Raw genomic sequence first — 25,389 nt, 5'->3', positions numbered from 1 at the left:
AAAGAATAAAAACAAACCCACAAAAGGACTTTCAATAAAAAACTTCTCACCACTGTATTACTTCTCTAGGTTATTTTGGCCTAACTTTATCCCACCTCAATACTGATATTTAGAAACTGGGTCATAGCTTAAGACAGGTAACTGGTTGCTGTCATTGTCAGTGGAGAATTCTCGTACACCCATGCTTTTAATTTCTTCTTTTTCTTATTTCCTCAGGAAAATACTGCATGTCAAGAAAGAAAAAAAATAGTGAAAAAAAGAAAACCATGTCATTTCAGGTTTCATTGTCTCATGTGTCGTCTTGTTAAAGTGCAGCATTTGGCTAGGACTTTCTTGTCAACTTACAATTCAATGTAAAGTGACAACTGCAGCCAGACATGGTGTGAGTTCTAAAAGGATGTGTCCATCAACAGAGCTTTAAAACTGAGGGGGGCGGGGGGAGGAAGGTTCACAAAATAGAGTTATAGTACTTTCCCCTTAAAATAAACAATAAAACATGAATTATGTATACATTTCAAAACAATTTAAAGACTTGGAGATTTGTTGTTTTCTTCCTTTTTTAAAATTTATTTTTAAATATTAATTAAAGATATATACATCTAAAATTGGCATAGCCTGAGACTCTTTGAAAGATCCTTCCTTTTATATCTGACGCTTACTAGTTCAGGATGAGTAATGTATCTGGAATTTCAATTAGACGACCAGAGGTAACTCAAATAACTATTTCCATTCTGTGCACACTAAAATTCTGGTATTGAAAGAGACTTTCTTCAGTCTGAAATTATTAAATTGATATAGCTTAAAAAAAAATAATTGAAATTTTGCATCTTATAAAAAGTAATGTCAATTTACTCTGAAAGTAATGGTCTCTTTTTTGACAAGAATTTCAAAATTTTATAGTATTCCAGATCAGAAGGCACTATTACCAGATCAAGTTATTTCTATCAATCGTGTCTCAAATTTTGTAGATCTAGTAATTTTGGTACATTGATTACAATTATTTTCACTTCTTCACTAACATTTTGTTAGAAATTATTCTGGCACTGAGAAAAAAATATCATAAATCCCATTATCCACTAACATTCCTATTTATCAGGAAAACTTATAAGTTTTCCTGGTAAATTGCTTCTTATAAAACAACAACAATGTCAACAAAAATAGAAAAGAAGAGATAATAGAAAAAAGAGAAGAGAAAAGAGAAGAGAAGAGAAGAGAAGAGAAGAGAAGAGAAGAGAAGAGAAGAGAAGAGAAGAGAAGAGAAGAGAAGAGAAGAGAAGAGAAGAGAAGAGAAGAGAGAAAAGGAAAAGAAAAAAAAGAAAAAAGAAAAAAGAAAAAAGAAAAAAGAAAAAAGAAAAAAGAAAAGAAAAGAAAAAATAAAAAAAAAGAAAAGAAAAAGAAAAGAAAAAAGAAAAGAAAAGAAAAGAAAAGAAAAGAAAAGAAAAGAAAAGAAAAGAAAAGAAAAGAAAAGAAAAGAAAAGAAAAGAAAAGAAAAGAAAAGAAAAGAAAAGAAAAGAAAAGAAAAGAAAAGAAAAGAAAAGAAAAGAAAAGAAAAAAAGAAGCTACAAACAAAGAAAACACATAACCAACTAACCAACCAACCAAAACAAAAACAAAGACAAATCAATTTTTACAATTTTTTGTTAATATTAATACAACATATTTGTTATGAATTTTGGGTCCGTGTTTCTCTGCAAGATAATAGTGCCTTCACATCAGGAGTTTTTCTTATCTTAAGCTACTTTGATGTTTAAGTAGAAGCATTCTCTTATCTTTGTGATAAAATAAACAAGCTGATCTCTTAAAATTTGACATTTTTCTCCCAACATCGAATCATTTCAAAAGATATTGACTGACATTTTCCTCTTCTTCACACTTCTTTACAATGATCAGCATCAAATACAAATTCATTCCTTCCATCTTTATCTCTCCACCACCTTAGATGAAGGTACAAAACTTCTTAACTTTTCCTTAGAACTAATTTTTGTTGGTTTTGTTTTGTTTTGTTTTCTAAGCAGGGACAATAAACAGTCCTTATCTTTATTACTTCATCAGAGTTTTTGTATAACTAAATATTTTTTAAAGTTAAAGTTCCTCAGAACACAATATTCTATACCATGATATGCAATATTTCGTTGTTCATAAATATTTATTACCTGGCACAATCTTGCTCCTCAGTTTATAATCTTTCCTGACCATACGGAAAATGTGGTCTACAGCATAACTAAGAATCTTCTATGGTTATCAACATAAATAACATAGTAACTCAGACTGAGAGACAGGGGAAGAATGTGTGATTAGTAGCTGCTTCTGCTGCTGTCACTGATTTCATCTAACAGCACAGCCCCCCTGAAAAAACAGGTGGCTTCAAATGCTGATTGCATGTAATTTTGTTTTTAATGTTATACATTTGGAATACCACAAACATAAACCTTTGATGACAAAGAAAAATATTTAAACAAACAAACAAACAACGCATCAATTCTTAATTCTGAGCCTACTAGTGCTCTCCAAAAGCCAATTAGGTATATTGAACAGCTACTGGTGTTAGACTATTCTGGTGTTTTCATGAATGCACTGAAGCTGCTAATCTTCTATGGATGTCACATACTAAGGGATATGCTGAGCTGCCAAAGCATACATTCAAAAAGTTACTCAATATAGTAATATAAAGCATATGGAGTATATTTATATACCCTCCACTATGTACTGAAGGGAAAGGTGTGCTATAAAAGACCTCATAAGCACACAGTAGAGTGTGTCACCTGCTCCTGCACTCTATATTGTTATGTCAGTGAGTGACTTTATTAGCTAGACAAGAACTGCAGGCAGGCAGTAAGTGATGTATATTAACAACTTCTCTCAATTATATCAGGTCCTGACCCTGCTCCCGTTGAATTCCATGGCAAAACTCCCACTGACACCGATTCTGTAGGCTTGGAATTGCATTTATTAGCATTTGGAGACTATCTTTAATTTTAACTGTATTTTATACGGACTTAGAGAACATTCATCTCATTTCACAAAAGAGAGAAGATAATCAGTGGCTGAATTTAAGGCAGTTTCTGAAGGTCATAGCTGGAATTACTGAAGATATGAACTGAACTCACATTCTTGGTTTCTGCAGACATTCAAAGACAGGCAGATATGAACTGGCCTGGGATACAGGTTTTTGGAGAGTTAGAGGACATATTCAGTGGAAGATGTTGCACATGACCTGAAACCTGTTGTTGGGTTTTCAAGGGACCTCCAAATGGAATGAAGAAAAAAAAATAAATTCATATTTCAGTGCTAGTAATTTGCAATTAAGCAGAATATTGGACAATCTAACAAACTGATTAATTCCAACATTTTTAGGAAATGTTGTAGCTACCTTACAACTGGCAATTTATGCACTGTGTACCTAAACCCAAGAAAGGAAAACCAGGTGATTGCAACTGATTGATAGTGCGCAGAAATCTGACTGACAGCAGACAGGAGCACATAAACCTGCTTAACAAGGATATTTAATGCAAAGTGGATGTGTTTGGTTACATATAAATACTCTCTCCACAGTTATACTTTCCTGTCAGATTTTATACTACAGAAATAAAGGGTTCACATGCAACTACTGGCACATAAGGCATTCACAGCTGTTCTTGAAGGAAATAATTTCTATCACCAGCTGTAGTTCTCATCCCCAGGGATGCAACCTCTACAGTTCTGTCCCTTCTTTTCTATTCATTCCTTATCAACTAAACATTTACAAAAACCCCTATGGAAATTAATAAACACACTCACAATATTGTGATTAAGTGGAAATCTGAGGCTCTTCACAGCATGTGTATCACACAGGACTTTGCTTGGGCCATAGCTTATAGCTATTTTATGCCATGAATCCTACAGACCATTTTTTGTTCTATACCATGTGGGTTTCTGTTCTTTCTGTTTTCTACTTCATTCATCCTTCCAAATAATTTGTTTTATGAAGTTGTTCCTGGTCCATAAAATCAGGACAATTGACCTCAAATATTACTCTGGTCTAGAAGAGAATTACACAGAAAAGGAAAAAAAATCAAACATGGGGTGTTACTTGAAGACACTTTTTAATCCATTGTTGGGCATATGGGCTATTTGTGATATGTATATGATAGTGTTTGTTCCTGATGTCTGCTGGTATGCAGAAACTCATCTGTAAAGGAAGACTGGTTTGGGAGGAAAACTAAACTAAAAACAGAAAAAAAGGATATTGCAAAATAATATTTATGCCTACAGAAATACCTTGTGAATTTCAATAGGAATAAAAATATCAGATTTTTTCAAAAATAAAAACAGTAGTTTTTAGCTTCAATTAAATCTCACTGCATTGAAATGCCAACACATGAGCATTTAATGTCAGTGCAGAGGCATCAGGGGAACTTCAGCTTCTACTTAGAGTTAACACATGCTTAAAATGTCCATCAGTTTGGGTTTTTAATATGCAATTATATTCTTTCTGCAGTCTTTAAACTACTTATTAATTACAATTATAATTGGTCATTTTAATTTGCTCATAGCTTCACTTCTATAAAGAGAAGTACCATAAAACTTGTGCAGAAAAGTTTGAGTTTGCTATTGAAAGAACTCTACTGTTTTTCTATGATGAGAATTCTTTTAAGCCTTTTTTCCTTTATTGACTGTGTTCCACAGCAAAACTCGTCTTATAATCTTTGTCCTCTATGTGTGTCATTCATCCCCAAATAGTGTCATATGCTCAGTTTACCTTCACAGTACTGTTTTTACAGTGCCATCTCTCTATCTTCACCCTCCCTTTGCTTGCATCATTGATCAAATAAAATATTTGGTGTTGTATATAAATATTGACATAAAAACCTATCTGATATGGATTCAATGTAAATAGTATTAAATTTTATTAATAAATTAAAAAAATTCTGTTTGGAGCTGCTATATGAACAAAAGTATCAGTTTTTAAGTCTGTACCTCAAGCTCTAAACAATGTATTTCTAAAAGTTTTGCAGTGTATTTCTAAAAGAATATGAAATAAATTATTCTTCTGGTTACATATGAGAATTAATTAGTGGATTAATAACACTAGTTAAATCATCAGCTCTTTGATAATTAAGTTTGCAAAAAGGAAAAGTAGAGGATTTTTGTCTGCTTTCTCATAAAGTTTTCCTTGAATCTCAAAAAAAGTATAAGTCTGAAGCCATGTCTTTTTCTAACTTTCAAACAAGTTTTTTGTAGAAAACATGATTTCAAAATTTGATCGAGTGAGAAATAAAATCATCTTTTGAATTATTATTTTTTTATTCCAGAACAGAGGTTTCATCTACATGTAACACTTAAGCACTTATAGATGGATAAATAAAATAAAATTTAAAAATCTTAGTTCATGGACTAAGTTGTCAATGTGCTTATCTTTGCCTTCCCTTTCCTTGTATTCTTTGCAATCATTGCTGCCATTTTTTTTTTTGTATCATTTGATTAAAACTTGTAGCAACATATGATATATAGCTCATATAAACAACCAGTAGCCACCAGACTAATCACCATTTTTGACAAAGATAGCTATTGCACAATTATGACAGAAATAAGAGTACCTTCCATGCCTTTTTCAGGTGGGAACAGCTGGTGAGTGTCTAGACTGAATCTATGGCAAAGAGTAGATTTATTTAGTCATGATGCTCTATAATATTAAGTAGACATCTAAACTCATCTTGTACCTAATAATCTGAAAATTACAATGACTAAAATTAGATGGACCTGTTCAGTTTGCACACACTTGAGTTTTGAATCAGTTTCTGTAAATCTATCAGCAAGAAATTATAACACACTCTTTCTTTTACATATTGGGTTAACCACCCAAGAGAAAAGTTATTCAACTTTTTAGCTTAGAGTACCAGGGAACAGTGAAGTTCAAGTACCTGAGCTAGTGCTCTGCATTTGTCATCACCTGCAGCTCTGCACTGGTTGGTCAAAGCACAGGTCACCCCGGAAAATGAAAATTTAGCAGAATTAAGCTCAATGTGACACAGTGTAAGTATAGCTGATATCCAGAAATATATATATGACATATATAATATAATATGTCTAAATTTCTCTTGATTGTTTTCACTTCTTTGCTTTGAATTTCCTTCTCACTTTGAAAAAAAAAAAAAAAGGAGAATAAAAGGAGTCTATATGGGGAAGCGAATGATAAGATATAGAAGCCAATGCTGATTCCAAGAAAGAATTGCCAAGGCTGAATGAGAAAATAAATTAAAAGTAACACAAGATACTACTAGTATTTGTTACTTTTAATAGCAACTGATAACATTATTTCAAGTAGCAGATTTTCTGCTCATAGCAGAATTTCTTGCTCAGAGTTTAGGAAGATCTAGATGGTATCCCAAGGTCTGATAATTATACAGGTATTTCTGATTTTTTTTTTTTTTTGTTGCTGGCAGTTTGAGAATCTACACCAAAACAAAATCTCAATATGAATTATCTCTATTTTTAGGATTCTTTTTTGTTTTTCTCACTCACAAAGTTTAGAAAGTATTCTGGGAAATAAATTTGAGAATCATTAAGCTTAGAGAAACTTTCCATGATGAGATCTTCATTAAGTGTAAAACAGTTGCAGATGTGTGCCAATTTATACCAGGTGCAGATCTGACCTCTGGCATTCCTTAGGTTTTATTCACATTGTTATCCACATATTTTTACATTTATGTTTTGAGATCCGTGCTTTGCTGATCTCTACTTCAGACAACCTTATCTGTCAATCACCTAGACATGGATGCAACACTCATCACTTCTATCTGAATACTTGAGCTGTACTCTCTGGCTGCATGTGGGAATTCCAACAATCATTATAATCTGTGACTGAAAGATCATATTTTAGGGGTTCTGCCTACATATCCAAGGTGTCTAGAAATATCATATGCAGAGATTGAGTTGCATGGCAAAGGAATTCAGGGAAGTCTATCAGGAAACCAGTAAAGGAATTGAAAAGCCAAAAGTGTTCACTGAAATGAAGGCAAGGTTCTCACAGTGGAATGACAAAAAAATGCCTCTCTTAGGTTAGGATTTTAGAGCTGGGAATGCACCCCTGAAGAACTTTCAGTTAAGATTAACCATTTTTTGATAGTAAGGAGGTAGAAAAGTCTCCAGGGTGGAAGAGCAGATTCCAAGTGTCTGTATCGTCTGGATTATCATTTGTCAAATTTATTTCAAATTGGGAAGGGAGGAAAAATAACTTAGATATCTTCTACCACCCTAACTTCCAATGAGCTGTTAGCATTCTCCCACTGATATTTTAAAGTTGTTCTGTTTCCTTTAAGATAATCAGATTTGTGTGCATTTAACATGCACAGAAGAGGAGCATGTAAGTTAACAACTGCTGCACAAAATGTAATGAGAAATACTCTTATCTATGAAAAAATACTGGTCAATCTCTATCAAGATTCTACCAGATGATCCCAGTGGGGTTTTGACCATAATCCAGATGCTTAACAAGTTTTCTTTTCCAACTCTCTCTTCATTATGAGTGAGAAAGTCCTCAGATTATATAAGGAATCATTTTGTTTATATTCAGCTCTGTCTAAAAGAAAAATATTTTCTGATTAATATTGAAATAACTTAGCCATCCTTTTTTCTTTACAATGCATTGGTTTAATCCTTGTCCTCCATTTGTTCTATTCTAAGACACAGTGGACCTTAAGAAAAGCAATTAAAATCCAGCATCAGTCAAAGGTGGGCAATGATGATGATGTTAAAAATGCAGCTTTTCATCTAAGATTAATTTTTAGTTTCATTGGATGTAATTTACTGGAAATTTCAGCATCCTTAGTATGTGTGGTTTTGTATGTGTATGTAGAGGCAAGTTTGGTCATGTTTACAGTAATATTTCACTGTGCAAAGCTTTGATGGCTCTGAAATTTCTTGCTATTTACACTTGTTATCCCTTAAGAGTCTCAGAACAGTGATACTTTCTTCCAAGGATTCCCTCAGTTGTGTTTTGAGCTTCAGTCAGAAAAGAACAAATGTACCACGTGACCCTTGGACCTAATTATAGCAAGAACAAGCCAAAATTTGCATACCAGATACTCCTGGAATCTCAAACACTTACAATAAAACAAAATGTTGAAATACAGGTCTGTGTCTCCGACTACTGAATTAAAAAAAACCCCAACCCACAAACATATCCTTGGGTTTTGTGTGATTAAAAAAGGGAAAAAATGTACTGAGAAAGTTATTCCATGGGAATTACTGGCTCAGATTTAACAATTATTATTTTATTATTTTGTGTATAGTTCCTCACAAGTTCTTTGAATAGTCTATTGTTTACATTTTATTTTTCTCTTCTTTACTTTCCTGCAGAAATTTCTCTTCATGTCAATCTATGTTTAATGACTTTGGTTTAAGATTTATTATGAATTCACATACTTTGATTTTTTTTCTACAGCAGTGGATTCCAGGTTAACTGTTAGGAATATTTTCCCAGTAAACTTTGAACAGCACATGGACCTGTAAAATCCAATAGGAATTTAGCCAGTTATGCTCAGGTTTGTTTGTTTGTTTTCACTCTTCACATCACTGTTTTTGAAGTTTATTTTCATGAGTGTTTTTTGTTTGGTTGGTTTGTGGGTTCTTCTGTTTATCTGGGGGGTTTTTTTTGTGTTTTATTGCTTGTTTGTCTTTTTGTGAATATTTTCCGTTAAATGATTTTGAAATAACTCACTGCTGGAATCAGCCTGTCACAAGAAGGTACATAGGAATTAAAGAAATATGTATGTGTTAGAGCATGGCCATATTTGGCAGATGTAGATGTGTGATAACCCCTCCCACAACCAGATGTGTGCATTCAGATCTGTGGAAATCAAAGAAGAAAATCTGGCACAAACTTCAACGCCCTTGAAGTATACCAGGCATCTGCCAAAATTGTCAGACTAAGCCTGCAGATCTTCAAAAGGGCTGCATTTGGCTCCATGTTCAGAAGTAGTTTACAGGGTGCCCTGCCAGCATAATGTTGGCACAGATAGTATCTCTACCTTGAAATTAGTTTTAGGTAAAGACAATTTTATTCCAGCTCACAGAAACATAAGAATTGCCATAGCACACAAGAAACAGATAGATCGGGCATGAACTTTTAAAACCGGCTGGCGCCAGATGCTTCAGAGAAAGAGATGAATAGTACAATTTGCCCAAAGGGAAAATTTCTTCTTAAGCCCTTGTAGGTAGAAACTAGTTTATGCCTTGAAGCAAATGAACTTATATCCCTTCCAAAATTATCTATTATTATTTCTATAAATATTATCATTATTAATAATGATTATCATGATTACTCGTATTTTCTATAGTTATTTTTATCATTTTAACATGTGTTTATCACCATATAGTCTTGGAAATGTCCAGTTCTTTTCCTTTCCTTTTTTTTTCTTTCCCCCTGGAGAGTTCGCTAATGGATGTAATACAGAAATAATGGTTATAATTTGCAGCTAGAGAATTGCACCCATTTAGGGATATTAAAGCAGTTTTTCCAAAGACTATTAAATTTAGCTTCAGCACATCTATTTTGGGTTGGGTAAATATCAACATTTCATCCATAAAAGAATTAGCCCAAAATGGAGACAATGTCAGTTTTTTCAGAGTAGGATATTTAATATTTGAGGACCCAAAGAGCCCATTTTCAACTTAGTTTACTTCCCCATGAAGATACTGAAGGTCTTTGAAACTTTAGTGTAAAATGGAGCCTGGGAACCCATGAAAATCCTCTGTCTATTCCTGATTTCCATTGTGTTTTTTCACACCACTATGGGGTTTTGCAATGTCTCTTCCTTTTCCTGCTGAGAGAAGAGTAGTTTCTGCTCTGAGGCGTTTACACTTTAAACAGATAAATGAAAAGACAATAAAAGACTGAACTTGGAACAGGGGTCTGAGGTATTTAATCTGGTAACCTTCACTAAATCAGCAGGCTAAGAATAGAGCCAATGTCTCTGGAGTTATTCTCCAGTGACGTAACAGCTAACCTGAATATTAAAGGATCTAATCTTCCAGTTCATGATTGTTTGAATAGCTTGTGTGACATTGGAAAATATGGTCAGGGCTTGGGCTTCAATCAAATGCTTTTTCTCAAATTTAGCGTAACTTTAGTTGTAAAAACATTATTGTGACCACATCTTTACCCACTATGAGCTGGTGTATGGTTTAAGAATCTAGGAGGCAAGTTGCAATGCCAAAGAGTAGAATTCAGGGTAAAAAACAAGAAAACACCCACAAATATAACATCACTTTTCTAATTGAGTTTCTTCCTCTACTCCTGAGCAGAGGAGGAAGAAAGAGAAAATGAATGAGCAGCAATGTCTACCCATTCCTGAAACTCATGAAGGGGGAGAAAGCATATTGTGTATCATCATTTATCACTGTCACCATCAGGTCCATCGAAGGAGGAGGACAGGGTCTCCAAAGATCTCTCCCACACTTCTCACTGCCTGGTGTGTATCATGCATTGTTTGCTGAGTGATTAGTGAGGCATCCGTGGATATATTAATGTGGAAGGTTGGATGTGTTTGACAAGAAGTCAATGATTCTTTCTGACATGACTTTAATAGACCCGAAGAGGTGGTCGTGGGATGATACTTCTAATGGGATATAGATATGAACGACCCAAGTTTTATGACAAAGGTCAATGGTATTGGTGATTAGTGTGGAGAAGAAAATTTTACTGGCCTGGTAGGAGGAAACTTGCATGATTCATGGTCAGTTTCCCCACCCACACCATTATTTAGGATAAGAAAAATTTCACAGCAAACAACAATTATGCAATTTATCACATAAATAAATTTTACCAGACTTTGTTGGTAACTTTGTGGAGAAGATGAAGAACTGTTTCTGATAACATATGTGAATAAGGTCTTTCTACCAGCATTTCATACTTGAAAAGGAAACCTCCAAAGAGGAAACTCAGTTTCAAAAACAGCCACTAAGGCATTGCATATCCTTGCCATCCAATATCCATCGAGATCGCTGCATCAGAAATCAAGGTGTCTGTGATCCATCTAGCATTTAGTACTAATGGCAGAATGAACTGAAGATTTCACGTTCAACAAAAGAAGAGGATGGCAATGTGAGAGTTACTAGATCTACCATATCTTAACCATCTTTCACTGTGGAAACTCAGCAGTGATGAAAACACTCCGTGTCTTCAGTAACAGCATATATGTGGACACAGACAGCAACAACAAAAAAAAAAATATGATAGTATATAACTTGTATCATATCATAGTGTCAGAGAAAAGTGAAAACTGCCTTCCTAGCTCTAAAAATATGAAAGTCCAAAAAAAAGTTCATCAATGAGGTGAAACATATCAGTTTTATCAATTTGAGGACTTCCTAGGTATTCCTAATTGACAGTTTCTTCAATCCAAAATGTTAATCTCACCCACAAAATGACTCTCTCATTCCCAACAAAGAACTGTTAGGGTAATTAAGGTGTAATGAGTATGAAGCCTCCTTAGTTATCACAGTGGTGTTGACCATACTGCAGGTTATCACAGTATTGTCTTCTTTTGGACCAGATTTGTAGGTACAATGTGCATGTCACAGGAGTTTAAAAAAAAACCAACCAACCAAGAAACCAAACAAAAAAACAAAACCAAAAAACCCCACAAACAAACAAAAAAAACCACAAAAAAACCCCAAAGAAAATAAAAATCACACAGATATCTTTTAACAAAAAATAACATGTGCATAAGGAGAGAAGAGGAATAAGAAGGAAAGTGCAGGTATTAGCAAATTAATTTGTAGAACTCTCTGTAAAAATTTAAAAATACAGAGAATACTCCCAAAGCCTGGAAACAATCCCTTCTCACATTCTTCAAGATCTAATCGTATATCTTAATACTAACCCATTGCTGCTAGATTAATTCTCTTTTATGATGAAAATCAAATTCAGAACATATTGCATGATCTTTGAAGTCACACTGTGCATGGTTGGTAGGAAGCATATTCCTGATAGTCTCTCACAGCAACCAAGAAAATAAATTTATTTGTGAGGACTTGTAATGTTTGTTACAATTTGTTACTCGCACTTAGTTGCCAAGAATTATTGTGGTAAAGTACTGTATTTCATAAAATTAAACATTTAAATCATGTGCCAAACAGAGGAACTTGCATTAGAATAACAAAATTTCGTAAAATATTCAATGCCTGATGGAAACTCTTGACTACCCCTCCTTAGGATGGTGTACACTGAGCATATTACTTGATAGGCTGCTGGTTTGAGCCAGCATTGATGGATCTGGAGACTCTCAGTTAACATTGTGAAGAGATGGAGGCCCCATGGTCTTCTTATAGCAGCACTGAAACAAGAGGCAGTCGGCCGTAGATTGTGGTATTTTGTTAAAAATTGAGAAAAAAAATCAGGCAAAAAATATAACTTTACCCTTCCTGCACCTCTACTCAGAGTGTGGAGGAGGATAGAATTGGACAACAAAACAAGAGTTTTGGATATAATATGAGAAGATTATGCAAATATTAAAGTAAACAATATTCAAAGAGGGCAATAAAAAAAGATAAGAGTTTGTAAAACCCAGATGGAGGAACTATAATTAAGTCTGTTTCAAAAACTTGTTCAAAAATTGTGGCAGCACTAGAATTTAAAAAATACATTATACAGTGTTGTATAACCTGTGCTAATATTAAAAAAAAGTGTAGTCATCCTCAGGATATTTTGATGATAATCTTTCCTCCTTCACCCAAAACACTTTCTTCAGCCTGAATGTGTATGAAGCATTGTAGACTGTAATCAAAAAACCCTCTTCAGTTATGATACAACACATCTCACACAGAGCTTCTAGAAGTTTGTCAAAATGTTCACTCATGCCCATTGTCCAAATACTGATGCCTAAAGATTTCAGGGCTTTTTCATATATTTGTTATTTTGTGGATTATTAATACCTGTTTGTATAGCTCCTGGTATTTTTCCTACCCCTTCTACTAGATTTTAGAGTAATTGGCTAACCTTCTAACACATTCCTGAAATATTGTTTAGTCTTATTTTCAAGAAGACAACCTACAAGGAAGACATTTTGTTTTCCAAGTAGAATCTGAGAACACGCAACAAGAAATGGGGCACAGAAGCTCTGGACCAACTCCAATGGAGAAGTACCAGAGGAAAATTACCTAACCAACTCCTCTTCTAATTGGACAATATTTATTAGTAGGTTAATTAGTTAAACTTATAAAAATTGTAGAAAAACTATACCAGGTCTGCCAATAGCTCATAACTAGGAGAAACCTGGGAGTTTCCAATAAAGGCCTGCTTTTTAATTTTACCATTTTATTACTGTTCAAGAGTTTCTCCTTTGATATGCCTAACAGATATTAATAAGCCTATTAGTATGCCTAACAGATATTGATAATTCTAACAGATATTAAACGTATCCAGTCCAACATCGACCTGTCATAAAGGAATACAACATATGGACACGTAAGCACTAGGACAGAGGTTCATTCCTTGTGTATTGTGAAATTCCTGTGTTTCATGAGCATTCCAAGACTGTCAGGGTTCTGGTCAATTTTTGTGGCAGCCTTGAGGGTCATGGCCAAGACACTGGACCATTTGCATTGGGCACAAAAGGGAGTTGGTTTTTTTTCAGTTTTGCTGGGCTCTGTTGTGTAGTGCTGGGTTCCAGTCCTTCGCCTCTCCTATACACTCTGCTCTGAGCATTGTTGTTCCTGCTGTTCATTTTCTTATTTTGTTGCTAATAATTTTTTGCAATAATTTGTTATAAATTCATGTCTTATAAATTGTTCTTATGTCAACCAGCAATCCTCATCTTTTTGTGCCTCCAGTTCTCCCCACGCAGATCCCTGTTTTTATTCTGCATGCTGACAGTATGAATTACAGGAGAACTTAAACCACTGTTAGAAGCTATGAGTGATGGAAGAACCTAACACTACATAAATACATCTAAACCTGTAAGCCCGTTTCTGAACTTTGTTTGATGTAGTGCAGTATTGTTTCTTATAATCATGCTGCCATGGATTTTTTTTTAATTGCAGAATAACTTTTATTTAAAAGAATAAAATAAATGTGAACAAGCAAAGTATAAAATATAAAGAAAGTACAGGCAATTAAAATGCTGATACTGGAAATCATGCTGTTGAAAATAGTGTAGTTTATTTTCTAATACCCAGGAGGCTTGATCTGTTATATTATATGAAAGGAAATCTCAAGAAAACCACGTGTTTTCTGCAGATAATCAAAACATGGTCTGAAAAACAAAATGGACCTTTCAAGGATGTGTCCTTCCTGCCATTGAACATGCTGCCTCAGGAACACGACTAAAATCCTTGTCATATTCTTTAAAGAAAATAAACATGATCAAACTGATAAAGTGATGTATTTTTTGAATAATACATTGCTCAAGGGCTTCAATCTACATTATATACTACATAACTATAATTTGTAATGTTTACTTAAACAGTGGCTCTCAACAAAACACTTAGAATCACTTAGCATCTTGTCCCTGAGCAGTTTGCATTAGAAATCTGGACTGCTTAATTTCATGCTAAAGGCATTAAACACAAGAGAGAGGGGAAAAAAATCACAAACAACCCTCATCTTGGACCGAGAGAGGAGAAAAATATCTCTCCTATACAATCTCAAAAGCATATTCTGTCTGAACTCACCATACCATATAGGATTAAATTTTCTTATAACTGTGCAGAACTAAACAATCATATTGTTACATACATTAGGAAATGTTCAACAAAGGACAGGTCCTTTAACCTTCAGAACCACAATTTTTCCTCTCCCTGTTATACAGTCAGTGAGTTCCCTTCCATTTAAAATGAATTAATGAACACCAAACCTACTTTTAGGCTGTTTCATCAATACAGTCTAAAGTCCAATGCAGTATAAAGTAAGAAGATTTTCTTTGGCTGGAATCCAGATACTAATGGTGTTAAAATGCCTTCTTACTGCATTTAAGCCAGTAGTTAGGTCAAGTAGACAAACAGATTTCAGAGGATGTTTAAATAAACAATCTATTTAATGTTGCTTTGGAACCTGCATGTTTTGGTTGTCTAGACTTAAAATACCAGATAGCTAGGAAACATAAAAGCAATGGTGACTGCTTGGTTTGGAAAGAAATAAAAATAACATCAGGGTTGTACATGCAGCAATTAATTTTATAGAAATATATTAAGTATTCATTAATATTCTTCCACATGCCTCTAAAAATACAAGTTTTTTTAAAGACAATAGATCAAAAATGATCAAAAGGAAAGCTATTTAAAATTAAACTTACTAATAGGCTGGTGGAGCTCAGTGGCACAAAATATCATTAAGCTGAAAATGCATTAAACATGAGGCAAGCTTTTCTAAAGAAATGCACTTCTGCAAAAGCCAGCAGAGAAAATATGCCTTAAAAAAAAAGGAAAGAGAAAGAAGGAAAAAAATATTAACTTCATTGTTTTAGAATTTAAAGTAACTGATACAGTTAGGAGAAACTCATAATGATAAGGATCTTTATAATTTTCTAACTCATTCTCTTTTAATAGATTCAGAAACTAGTTGGTAACATCATCCTGTTAGAGATATGTTCTAATCAATAGTAATTGAGATGGTTTGGATAGCTTCAGTGATGTGCTTCTGTGGAAAATGCCTTATTAGAGTTGATCAGAATACAGAATTTCTGCTCATCAAAAATCTTTATGTTTTGTCAGCTCTTTTAATCTTGAAATGAAATGAAAGGTCAAAATAACCCAATCCTTTGAAGAACAAAAATTTTTGCAGTAATTTAATTTGAAATCACTGAACTGTTTTATTTTAATGTCGAGCTAACCTCTCTGTTGACTTGAATCACTTCTTTCAGGAAGTTTCCTGCCTTTAAAGCTGTGACACATCATCCACAGCATCACAGGCTTTATTGTGCTTTCTATCACAGGACATAAAGGGTACTTGGAAAATACACACAATTTTTTTTTTTCATAAAAGAAAGGAGAGGATAAATAAATACTTTCTATTTATTTATGTATCTATTCATTTAGGGGATCTTGTTTTGTGCAGTATTTCTAAGAATTAAAAAGACTTATAAAGTAAAGGATTTAACATCAAAATGGACAGTATTGAGTGGGTTCACACATGAACAACTTACATTGAGTGGTTCACATGTCCACCATTTGCATATCTGTTACCCCAAACTAGCTCTTAACTTTTATTGTAGAATGAGTAAATCTGTCAAACCACATTGGTTGTGCTGTGACTGAAGTTTTGGTGTTTCTTTGTTATTTTGTTTTAGAGATTTATCCTAGGAGGGTCCTGCTGAATCCACAAAGCAGAAAGATACTAAGCAAGAATGAATTAATATTTGCCTTAAAGGAAAGTGCAAACATACCAAAATGGTGCCTGCAGGTTACATATAAGCATTTAAAACACTGTGATGCTGATATATAACATCACTATAACACAGGAAACAGCAGATATTTAACAAAAGCAGGTATAAATATTTAAATATGTAACCACCAAAGGGCAAAAAAACCACATGTGGAATACTTAAAAAAGGAGTATACATGTTCAGGCAGTATAATCATCAATTAAGAACCACATGTAGAATAAGCAGAAAAGATGTCATGCAGAACGAGACCGAGTCTCCCTCTTAAATGTTAAGGGATGTTGAATAAAGATTAGATATCTCTTTCCACTTTCTTTAGAATATGGAGAGTACAGCACCAAAAAGGAGAAGGAAAGAAGGGAAAGGATATGCCATCTACTTGATTTTTGTCTTCCTGTGTCAAACAACTCCTGACCCTAATCATGTCAATCCCAGCGGCAATGCCTATCAAGACATTACTAATTGTAGGGAAACATACATGTATCCCAAGAGCAGTGAACTGTTTAAGTATCTGGACTCCAATGGGAAATGAAATGACCATTGTCAAAGCTGCTTAAAGATTTGAAATATTGCTACGCAGAGATAGAATGAATAGGGAAGCATTAGAATTTTAAAATACAGTGGAAAGCAATAATATGATTAATATTCTAAGACTTTTTACCAGTAATACTGTCACATTTATAAACTCCTTTTAAGTTTTTTTTTTATGCTGTAGTATTTAAAGATGTTAAGTGTCATTATTCCCAGTCTATTGATAGCTGAGACATGAAGCAATAAAATAACTCATCTAGGGCTTCTACTTGGCCATAGGTTAGTCTTCAAATAAAATATATGGTTTCTGATATTCAATCCCCTGTTCAATCATTTGGGCCATAAAATTGAAGATACTACAGTGGTCATTATTGTGACCTCTGATCTCTTGCTATGTTATTAGTCATTTAAAAGTACTTTTGTAATAAGAACACTATAGGTAGAGAAGAGCCATTGACCCAGAAGGTAATAATCTACCCTCAGCAAAGACTATCTTTTGTCTGGATATTTATATGCTAGTTATCTGTACAAGTTTCCAGAAACTATCACATTCTGTCACACTTGTAAGATATTATAGGGTTGGGAATCATGAGCTGACAATTCCAGCCAGTGATATGAAGTTGAACAATTTATTCTAAGCTTGTTCAGGAGCTTACACATCTCTATGGAACCTGGCTCTCAGGAGCTAGTGATGAGTGAGAGTTTCAAATGTTCTCAGAATGAATTTCTATTTCATGACTGAAATATTCCTTTGGCCTAAATTCTTCTTTAACTGCATTTGATCATACAGCTCCTAGACTAAGGTTCATTTGTGCTAAGGTTAGTACAGCTACAAGTTAAATTGCTTAAAAGTTGGTAGCACCAAAATTCGCTGTCTTTCCTTTCCTTTCTATTTTAAGCAGTTGAACTTTGATAGGGGGAAAAGAAAAGTCTGAAGTCCAGCATGGACGGGATAGTCTTAATTATTACCTAGAATTACAGGACAAGACCCTGAATGGGAGCTGGAGCAAGTACCACAGCTCTTGGAAGTGTTAGGGGGAAGCGATTATTTTATCTTTCTAGTCAGTAAGTAGAGTTGGGATATTTTTGTTATGGAAAAGGGAGGTAAAAATAAACAAAGAAAAGGGGTATAGAAGAAAAGAAAGAAAAAGGCCCAGAGAAGTCGTACCGCTGGTTCTCTTGTCATCAGAAGAATGGAAACTCATCCCTGGAAAGTGATGATTCCCTGATGAAATGCAGAAAACTGCTGCTATTGACTGAAAATAATTTCTCTTCTGAAACAGAGGAACTCCTCCCCCAGCCCCTCCCTCAGGGGCAGTAACTGCAGATATGCCTTTTCATTATGCCAGTAAAAGAGAATAATACCATAACTACATTATCCCCATTGGCAATCTGCCGCCTTAGGAAACTTCCAGCTTTGCCTGTGGCTAAAGCCAATGGTGGTCTTGTGGAAGAGTCATTTAAGGGAATTACTTGGAATTCTGCAAAAGATTTATTTGAGGAGCACTGCACTGCTCCATGGCTATTCCAGATTATTTTTGTGATTTCTTCTGTGTACATTCTGATGTTTATAACTTTATTCCTATAGCAGTGAGAAAAACAAACAAAAAACCAACCCCCCCTCAAAACACCACAAAACTCCAAGCAAGAACCCTCCCCCCCACCAAAAAAAAAATCAACCTCCCAAGCTGGGGGGGAAAAAACTCAAAGCAAAACAAAGCAAGACAAACGCCATACATATCTCAGGTGAAAATTAAAAGACTATTAATGAAAAAAACAATTTTATGATGATTCTGCTCATAGTCATACGCAACTTAAGGACTGAAATTCAGACAGATTAAGGAGAAATTGAGGTTCATACTGCCTATCCTAACTCCACTTGTAAATAAAGAGAAATCATATGGGGCTTAAAGATGAGTATAAAAGAATGAAGATGAATACTGTCTGACTGCAATTCAGAAAGTCATAGTCAGCTCCGCAGAAAAGACTTCAAAAGACCTAAAAATACTTGTACTCATTTGTCATACCAAACGCTGCTGCCTGATACAGAACACAGCCCAAAATTTACCTCATCTTCATAATGTGGTGAAGCCACCAAGTGTTAAAACGCTGCTCCATTCACCTAACTTTACATATCAAATGGGTAACTTTTTAATTGCCATCCAGTTCCTAAATTTCCATTGAAAATCAACCCATCTTGTAAAAAAATCATATATTTATATATGAATGTGCATGTATAAAAATATAAAAATTATTGCCCAGAGAGAAAACAGGCATCTTCTAAAGGATATGTCCACCTTATTTTAGAGACCATCATGGTATGTGATAGAGCATTATTGGAAACTGGCTATTTCCTGCTGCTGACCATAACACCAAATCAGAGAGGACAGCTTTGGTTAAAACACTTAATTTTAAATATATAAAACCCATCAATTTATACATTTAAACACACAGATAGTTTTTTGATTGCCCTTCTTAATGTCCTTGAAAATTTCTTGATTTTCTAAACACTAAAGGAAAGGGGAAAGATAATGGTGTCTCCATGTGTTTACGGAGAACATCAGCCATTCAAAATTTCAATTACAGATAAAAATGTGTTTCTATACATTACTGTAAATACACTACTGTAATAGAAGATTAAAATTTTATTTTAAATTTGAATATCTAACACCAATACATTTTAGGAAAGATAATTGCTAGGGTTGCCAGCTACCCAAGCTGTAACTATTGTTCACTTCCTTCTATGGAAAATTCACAAAACTATTAATTTGTGCATCTCTTAAAAGTTTAAATTGCAATTTTAGTGAGCATGACTTCCCCTCTTATTTCTGGGAGGGCCAAATTTGCACCCAAGAAAAGTAAAAGAAACTATTTTTCCCAACAGGTCTTGAAATTTGGGCTGCTTGTCACTGTAAAGCTTTTAGTAGTTAGTAGTTAACTTAATTATGTTAACTTTTAGTAGTTAACATAATTAAAATCTAAAGGGACTTGATGTGCACCCAGTATACTAAATGGTGTTAGATTGAGGGTACCATGCAAAATAGAATGAAAAGTGGTCTGCATGCATTTGTAAATATGCCATATCTAAATATTCATCACTATAAATTTTGTTTCTTTTGAGGCTTTGCTGTCTATTTTTTCTTGGTGAATTTTATAATCTCGTTAGATTTCATGTTTCCAGTTTCAGCCATTTGGAGTTAGTCAAGCACATAAATCCCAAATGGAACATATGGAAACACCACCGTACTTTTTCTTACATACGTAGCTTGGAATTGGCTGAACTGATGTAACTCAAACATTTCAGACAAAGAAACACCATTGGCTTGGGACCAAGGCTAGGAGATGCAGGAGTGTAGAGCACATGCTGGAAAAGCTGGAAAAGTGCACTTGTTGTGTTACAGAATAAATATGTGAGGCTTGGCTACTTTAATTGCTCTTCTGAATGACAAATTTATTGATTCTACATTCTATGCATAAAGCTGTGCCTAGGATTAATCATTATCAAACTAAATCAATAAAATTATTGGGATATTTGAAGGGATAAAGGCTCAGGCATGACTAATGATATATTGAAGAAGGAAAGAATTCACTTGAAAGCAAAAGTTGGACATTTGAATATAATTTCACCAAGAGCCGGAGTTCAGGAAATAAAAAAGATTCAAAACAGGTTTCATTAATACAGGTAGTTCTACAGAAATATTATATAAACAATTTTTTTCATAACATATTTATTCTTCCTTCCTTAATTGAAAGAAAAGACTGATTCCTATAGAATTAAACAATTCAGGGAAGCAAAAATTATTTTGAAAAAAACAGGAAAAAGAAAGGAAGCAAATATTTCATTCAAGGAGATAAAGCATACTGAACAAACACTCAGATTTCAGGACTGGTCATGATTAGAGAGCAGTAAAGTAATTAGTTTTATCAGTGCTGTCAGTTCTTGAGCTGAGGACAACTACTTCAGCTATGTAAATATACCACCAGACCTCAGAAGTTCAAAAACTCCCAAATGCTAATACAGCAATACATGGAGATTGACTTTTTTCATGTGGAAATGACCAATAATATTTTGATAGATTTGCTAAAAAAGGGAAAAACACTTCCAGCTCTAATCAGAGCTATGATTCTGCTTGGAGGTTCAACATGATTTTTTGCACATCCTAGTTATTATTGTGGAGAAGATCAAAAGTGGCAATATCTTCTGTCCAATTTACTAACCTCAGTGCAGCAGTTTATCTCTTTCACTATTCCACTATGAATAGGGAAGGTGAATTTCTGCCTGATTCCAAAATCTGTTTGTGGTGAAATTGTCAGTCACATTTACCTGTGATGCTCTTTCAAAATCTCCTGTAAAGTTACACGTGTAACTTCGTTTCATACTCGAGTTCTGTGTTTATGTGAATATGAATCAAGGGGTTATTTCATCATGTGTGTAACTTCTGGGTTTTACATGAAGGAACTATTAAGATATAATCACTAAGGAGCTTAATGAGGGAACCAGCTGTGAGAGATCATTACTGCAGTGACCTGCTGCATGAGGTTAGAGAGAGAGAGCAAGACAAAGAAATTTCATCCTATTTAACTGCAGTTATAGAAGAAAGAATAGTTTATATATTGGCTGCCTTTTTAGAGCATCTGTCTGGTTTTAAAAAATAATGAGGCTTGCCAAATATACTGAAAGGTATTTTGGGTTCATTTTTGGTTATTTTTTTCGTTTGGTTTTTTGAAGGGTAGAAAATTAACAAGGACTATGAAGAAGGGTTCTGTCCTTGATCACTTATAAGGCACAAATAAGAAAAATTAGCAAGAGTTTAGTGTACAGTTTTTGGTAAAAGCAATATGAAATGTTAGTATTTTTAAGAGTTATCACACACCTAAAAGGAAAGTGTATTATGATCTTTAGAGTGCCTGCAAAATATGGAAGTTAGAAGGTCAATGTTTGTACATGACCCAATCATATTTCAATCTTCTTTCATTTCTTAATTTTGCTAGATAGACTTTGCAGTTTGTTGTTTTCTACTGGGTTGATAGAATAATTAATTTTTAGTCATTTTACAACTGTTTTATAATTTGTAGCTGAAAAAGGTGAGTCACACAAGATATTCTGTTTTCTGTTAGCCTAGCAGTGAATGATATTTCTTGGATACTTCCACTTGAAAAACACAGAAATATTTTCTAAGTCTGGTGGTTTAAATCTACTCAGTCCTTCTATATAATTCCTCACAATTCCTCATACAGCCAAGACTGGGGAGATAACTCAGGCAATATTTTCAAAGCTAGAATTGTATAAGCAACTATTTCTCAGTTAAAAGAAAAAGAACAAAAGTAGGCATTCCCTAGATGAGAAAAGAAACTACCCACTACTGTTGATTATCATTCTGTTTATTGCTTAATTTCCTACCTAGAGGTAGTTCATGCAAAAGCATTGTTCAGTCAGGGTTTGAACTATGCTGTTAATGCATTCAGGGCACTTAGAGATGCAAATAATTGTGTTTGCTTAATGAAGGTTCCATGGGAAATATATAAATGTGTACAAATACATGGGTGTGCAGGTTTTTAAAATTTCTAACCTCACCTTCCCTATTTGGAGGAAAAAAATGCTAGGTAGAGGATTCAACTTGCTGTCTCAGATCAAAACTTGTGGTGTTGAGTGATATGACCTCCTCAAGTAACTGTGTCTCCTACCAAGGCTGCTTCTATCCACGCTACATAGTTGTCTGAAGCTATTTGGGCAGGAACTCTTTCTGTAAGCATTCAGGGATAATAAACCTCCTCCACTGCTCAAAAAGTGAGTTTTTGTGCTAAAATGAAAAATTAAATCCAGGAAATTGTTATATTTGTTTGATACAGAACATGAATTCAAATTTTTGCATACAAGGAATTTGAAAATGTGAGGAAATAAATTTTTTCTAAATAAAATATGACTTTATTAGAACTAAAGGAAAGGAAAAACTCTTCCTACCTTTCAAGATTTTCAAGAGAGAAAACACAAAAGTATATGACAATTTGATACTTCTCTATTTACCCCTAATTTTTTTAAAACTATTAATGAAGTAAATTAGCAAATAGGTCCCTTAAAAATAAAGCAATACCAAATAATTTAATTTGCAACTGAATAACATTAGTTAAATTTTTATTTTCTCTCTACTTAATTTATACATCTTAAGTTAAAAAGGGGATTGAGTTATTGTCAAACTTTTTTTCAGTGAGGTGAGGAACAGAGCTCAGTTGAGATGCAAGAGAAACAACTTCCAACTAGTGCTCAAAAGGAAGTACAGATATTTTTGACATATGATGTTGGTGTCACAACCACTTAGATATTGGATAGTGTTGATTATATTCAAGTATATCCAAAGGCTGTTTTTGCTAATGACCATGGAGATTCAGAAGTAGAAATCAACTTTGGCTTCAGGAATGCCAGATACATTTTTTTTTAAATTTGTTGCTGTGAACATAAAAATGGTTTGGACTTTGGAATTGGGATGTGAGAGTGAATTAAGTATATTATGATTTGCATGCACGTATGAAAGGGTATCTTCTTCCTTTTAATGGAATCAGAAGAGCAATTGACCTATAATGTGTTAATGTGCCAGGTTTGAAATGTTTGCAGGTTTGGAGTTTGACATAAGGTACATTAGAACATTAGCAAAAAATCACACTTCCCCAGACAGCTGAAAAAATCAAGAAAGGTAGATTCTGTTGGTGTTATAAAAGGGATGCTCATATATTTAACATAATGAGGAGAAGGCATATAAATGATGGACAGAGTTTGTAAATGCCTATGTAAATACACAGTGAAATTGAAAACAAACAAAACCCCCTTAAGTTTAACTATCTTGGGGGACATCCTTCAGGTAAAAGAGTAACTATACTCTCTGTGTAACTGCTTTGTTTTTTATGTTGCTCCTAACCCAGAAGAAAAATCAACAAAATGAAAACTTAGGCTGTAGATTTTAGAAATGCAAATTAAATAATACTAATAGAAGATGACTGACTTAAAGTTTCTGGGGTTTATGGCGAAAGAGAGAAACATCTCCTACAAAAAACTAAATAATATTTTAAAAGGGCATATTTAATGAGGGAAAGAATGTTTAACTGGTTGACCCCCATCTATAAGTTCACAATTTGTTAGATAGTGACTGTTAATATCACATTAACCCGTATTATTCACAGACAGAGGATCTTGGATCATATGCAAGGAAAAGAGATAATTTAATTCCCGCAGAGGCTGTGCTTCTTGTTTTGTTTTTATTTATGTATACTTTATGCATACTTTGAAGATGAAATTAAATTGAATTGTATTAATCTGTAGACACACCAAATGGCTTTGAAAACTTATCTGTAAGAAAGAGTTCCCCATGACAGTAAGAAAACATTCTCCAGACTCTTTGATATTTTCCCAATAAATTTGTTTCACTGTGACTAATTATACTTTTCTATTTTCTATCATTAAAAATACTTTGTAGAAATACTCTTAGCCAATTTTTTAGTCCATTCTGTAGGTGTGCAATGAACATCTCTAAACTAACTGAAGGAAAACCAGACTATGTGATGATGTCCCATCTTCCCTATGCCCAGCATCCTGGGAAAGGCTGTTTTATGCATATTTTTTGTAGACTTATTTATTTACTTTTCTTTTTAATTTAAGTGAATTTAAAAATTAGACTGCATGTTATGGTATCCATCCTGACTTCTCTTAGACAAATAGGACAATGTTGATGTTCACTGGGAGAAGAAGGGGGGGAGGATAGGAGAATGCTGAAGGAATGGGGGTCTGGAGGGAAGAAAAAGGTCCTGCTGTTTGGTAGGCAGCCCTGCTGGGAAATCTTAAATCAAATTCTTTTGAAAAGAAGTGTTATTAAAAGTAACTTTAATCCTTCCAGCCAGACGGCTCATAAAAGCATACAATTAAGTCAAACAAATGACAAGAGCACTCTCTCTCCTACCTGTTTCCCCCTTCAGAGAGTAATTATTGCAGGGTAGTCTTGTCTCGTTTTGTGCAAATAGCAGTGGAGTGCTTGAATGAGGTGCCAGTTTCCCCCTCCCCAGCCCAACCCCTCCTGTTCACTCCTACCAACACTAGCCTGGCTAATGTACACAGCCAGGAACAAAGAGGGGAATTTCAATATTTCCTCTTTGTGCAAGGTTAATTGAAAATCAAAAAGTCACTTTTAGAATGTCATATTAGAACTGTTAGTGCATCAATTTTCTTCAGTTTCCCGTCACTGCAGGAGAGCAGAAGAGGTATGCATTTGGATGGGAGTTAATGAGGGAAGGAAGGAAGAGAGAAAGAAAGGGAGAAAGGAGAAAAGAAAGAACAGAAAGAATAAGGGAAGGAAGTGTCGGAAGGAAGTGTCGGAAGGAAGTGTCGGAAGGAAGGAAGGAAGTGTCGGAAGGAAGTGTCGGAAGGAAGTGTCGGAAGGAAGTGTCGGAAGGAAGTGGCGGAAGGAAGTGTCGGAAGGAAGTGTCGGAAGGAAGGAAGGAAGGAAGGAAGGAAGGA

The 25,389-nt window shown here is 34.3% G+C and overlaps 1 long non-coding RNA gene across 1 annotated transcript; it reads right to left on the bottom strand.

Moving 5' to 3' along the window:
* On the bottom strand, positions 1–24,919 carry LOC135291415 (uncharacterized). Its single transcript, XR_010354213.1, has 6 exons — positions 24,836–24,919; positions 15,273–15,388; positions 5,577–5,626; positions 3,778–4,018; positions 3,108–3,244; positions 1–223 (listed from the first exon to the last, which is right to left on the bottom strand). It is a non-coding gene; the product is annotated as an uncharacterized LOC135291415 (long non-coding RNA).
* Between the last annotated feature and the right edge of the window lie 470 nt (positions 24,920–25,389).

Source organism: Passer domesticus, chromosome Z (assembly GCF_036417665.1).
Source record: "Passer domesticus isolate bPasDom1 chromosome Z, bPasDom1.hap1, whole genome shotgun sequence".
In the NCBI taxonomy this organism is placed as follows: domain Eukaryota; kingdom Metazoa; phylum Chordata; class Aves; order Passeriformes; family Passeridae; genus Passer; species Passer domesticus.
The sequence above is the reverse complement of the archived record's forward strand: the minus strand, read 5'-3'. Positions and strand labels throughout refer to the sequence as shown.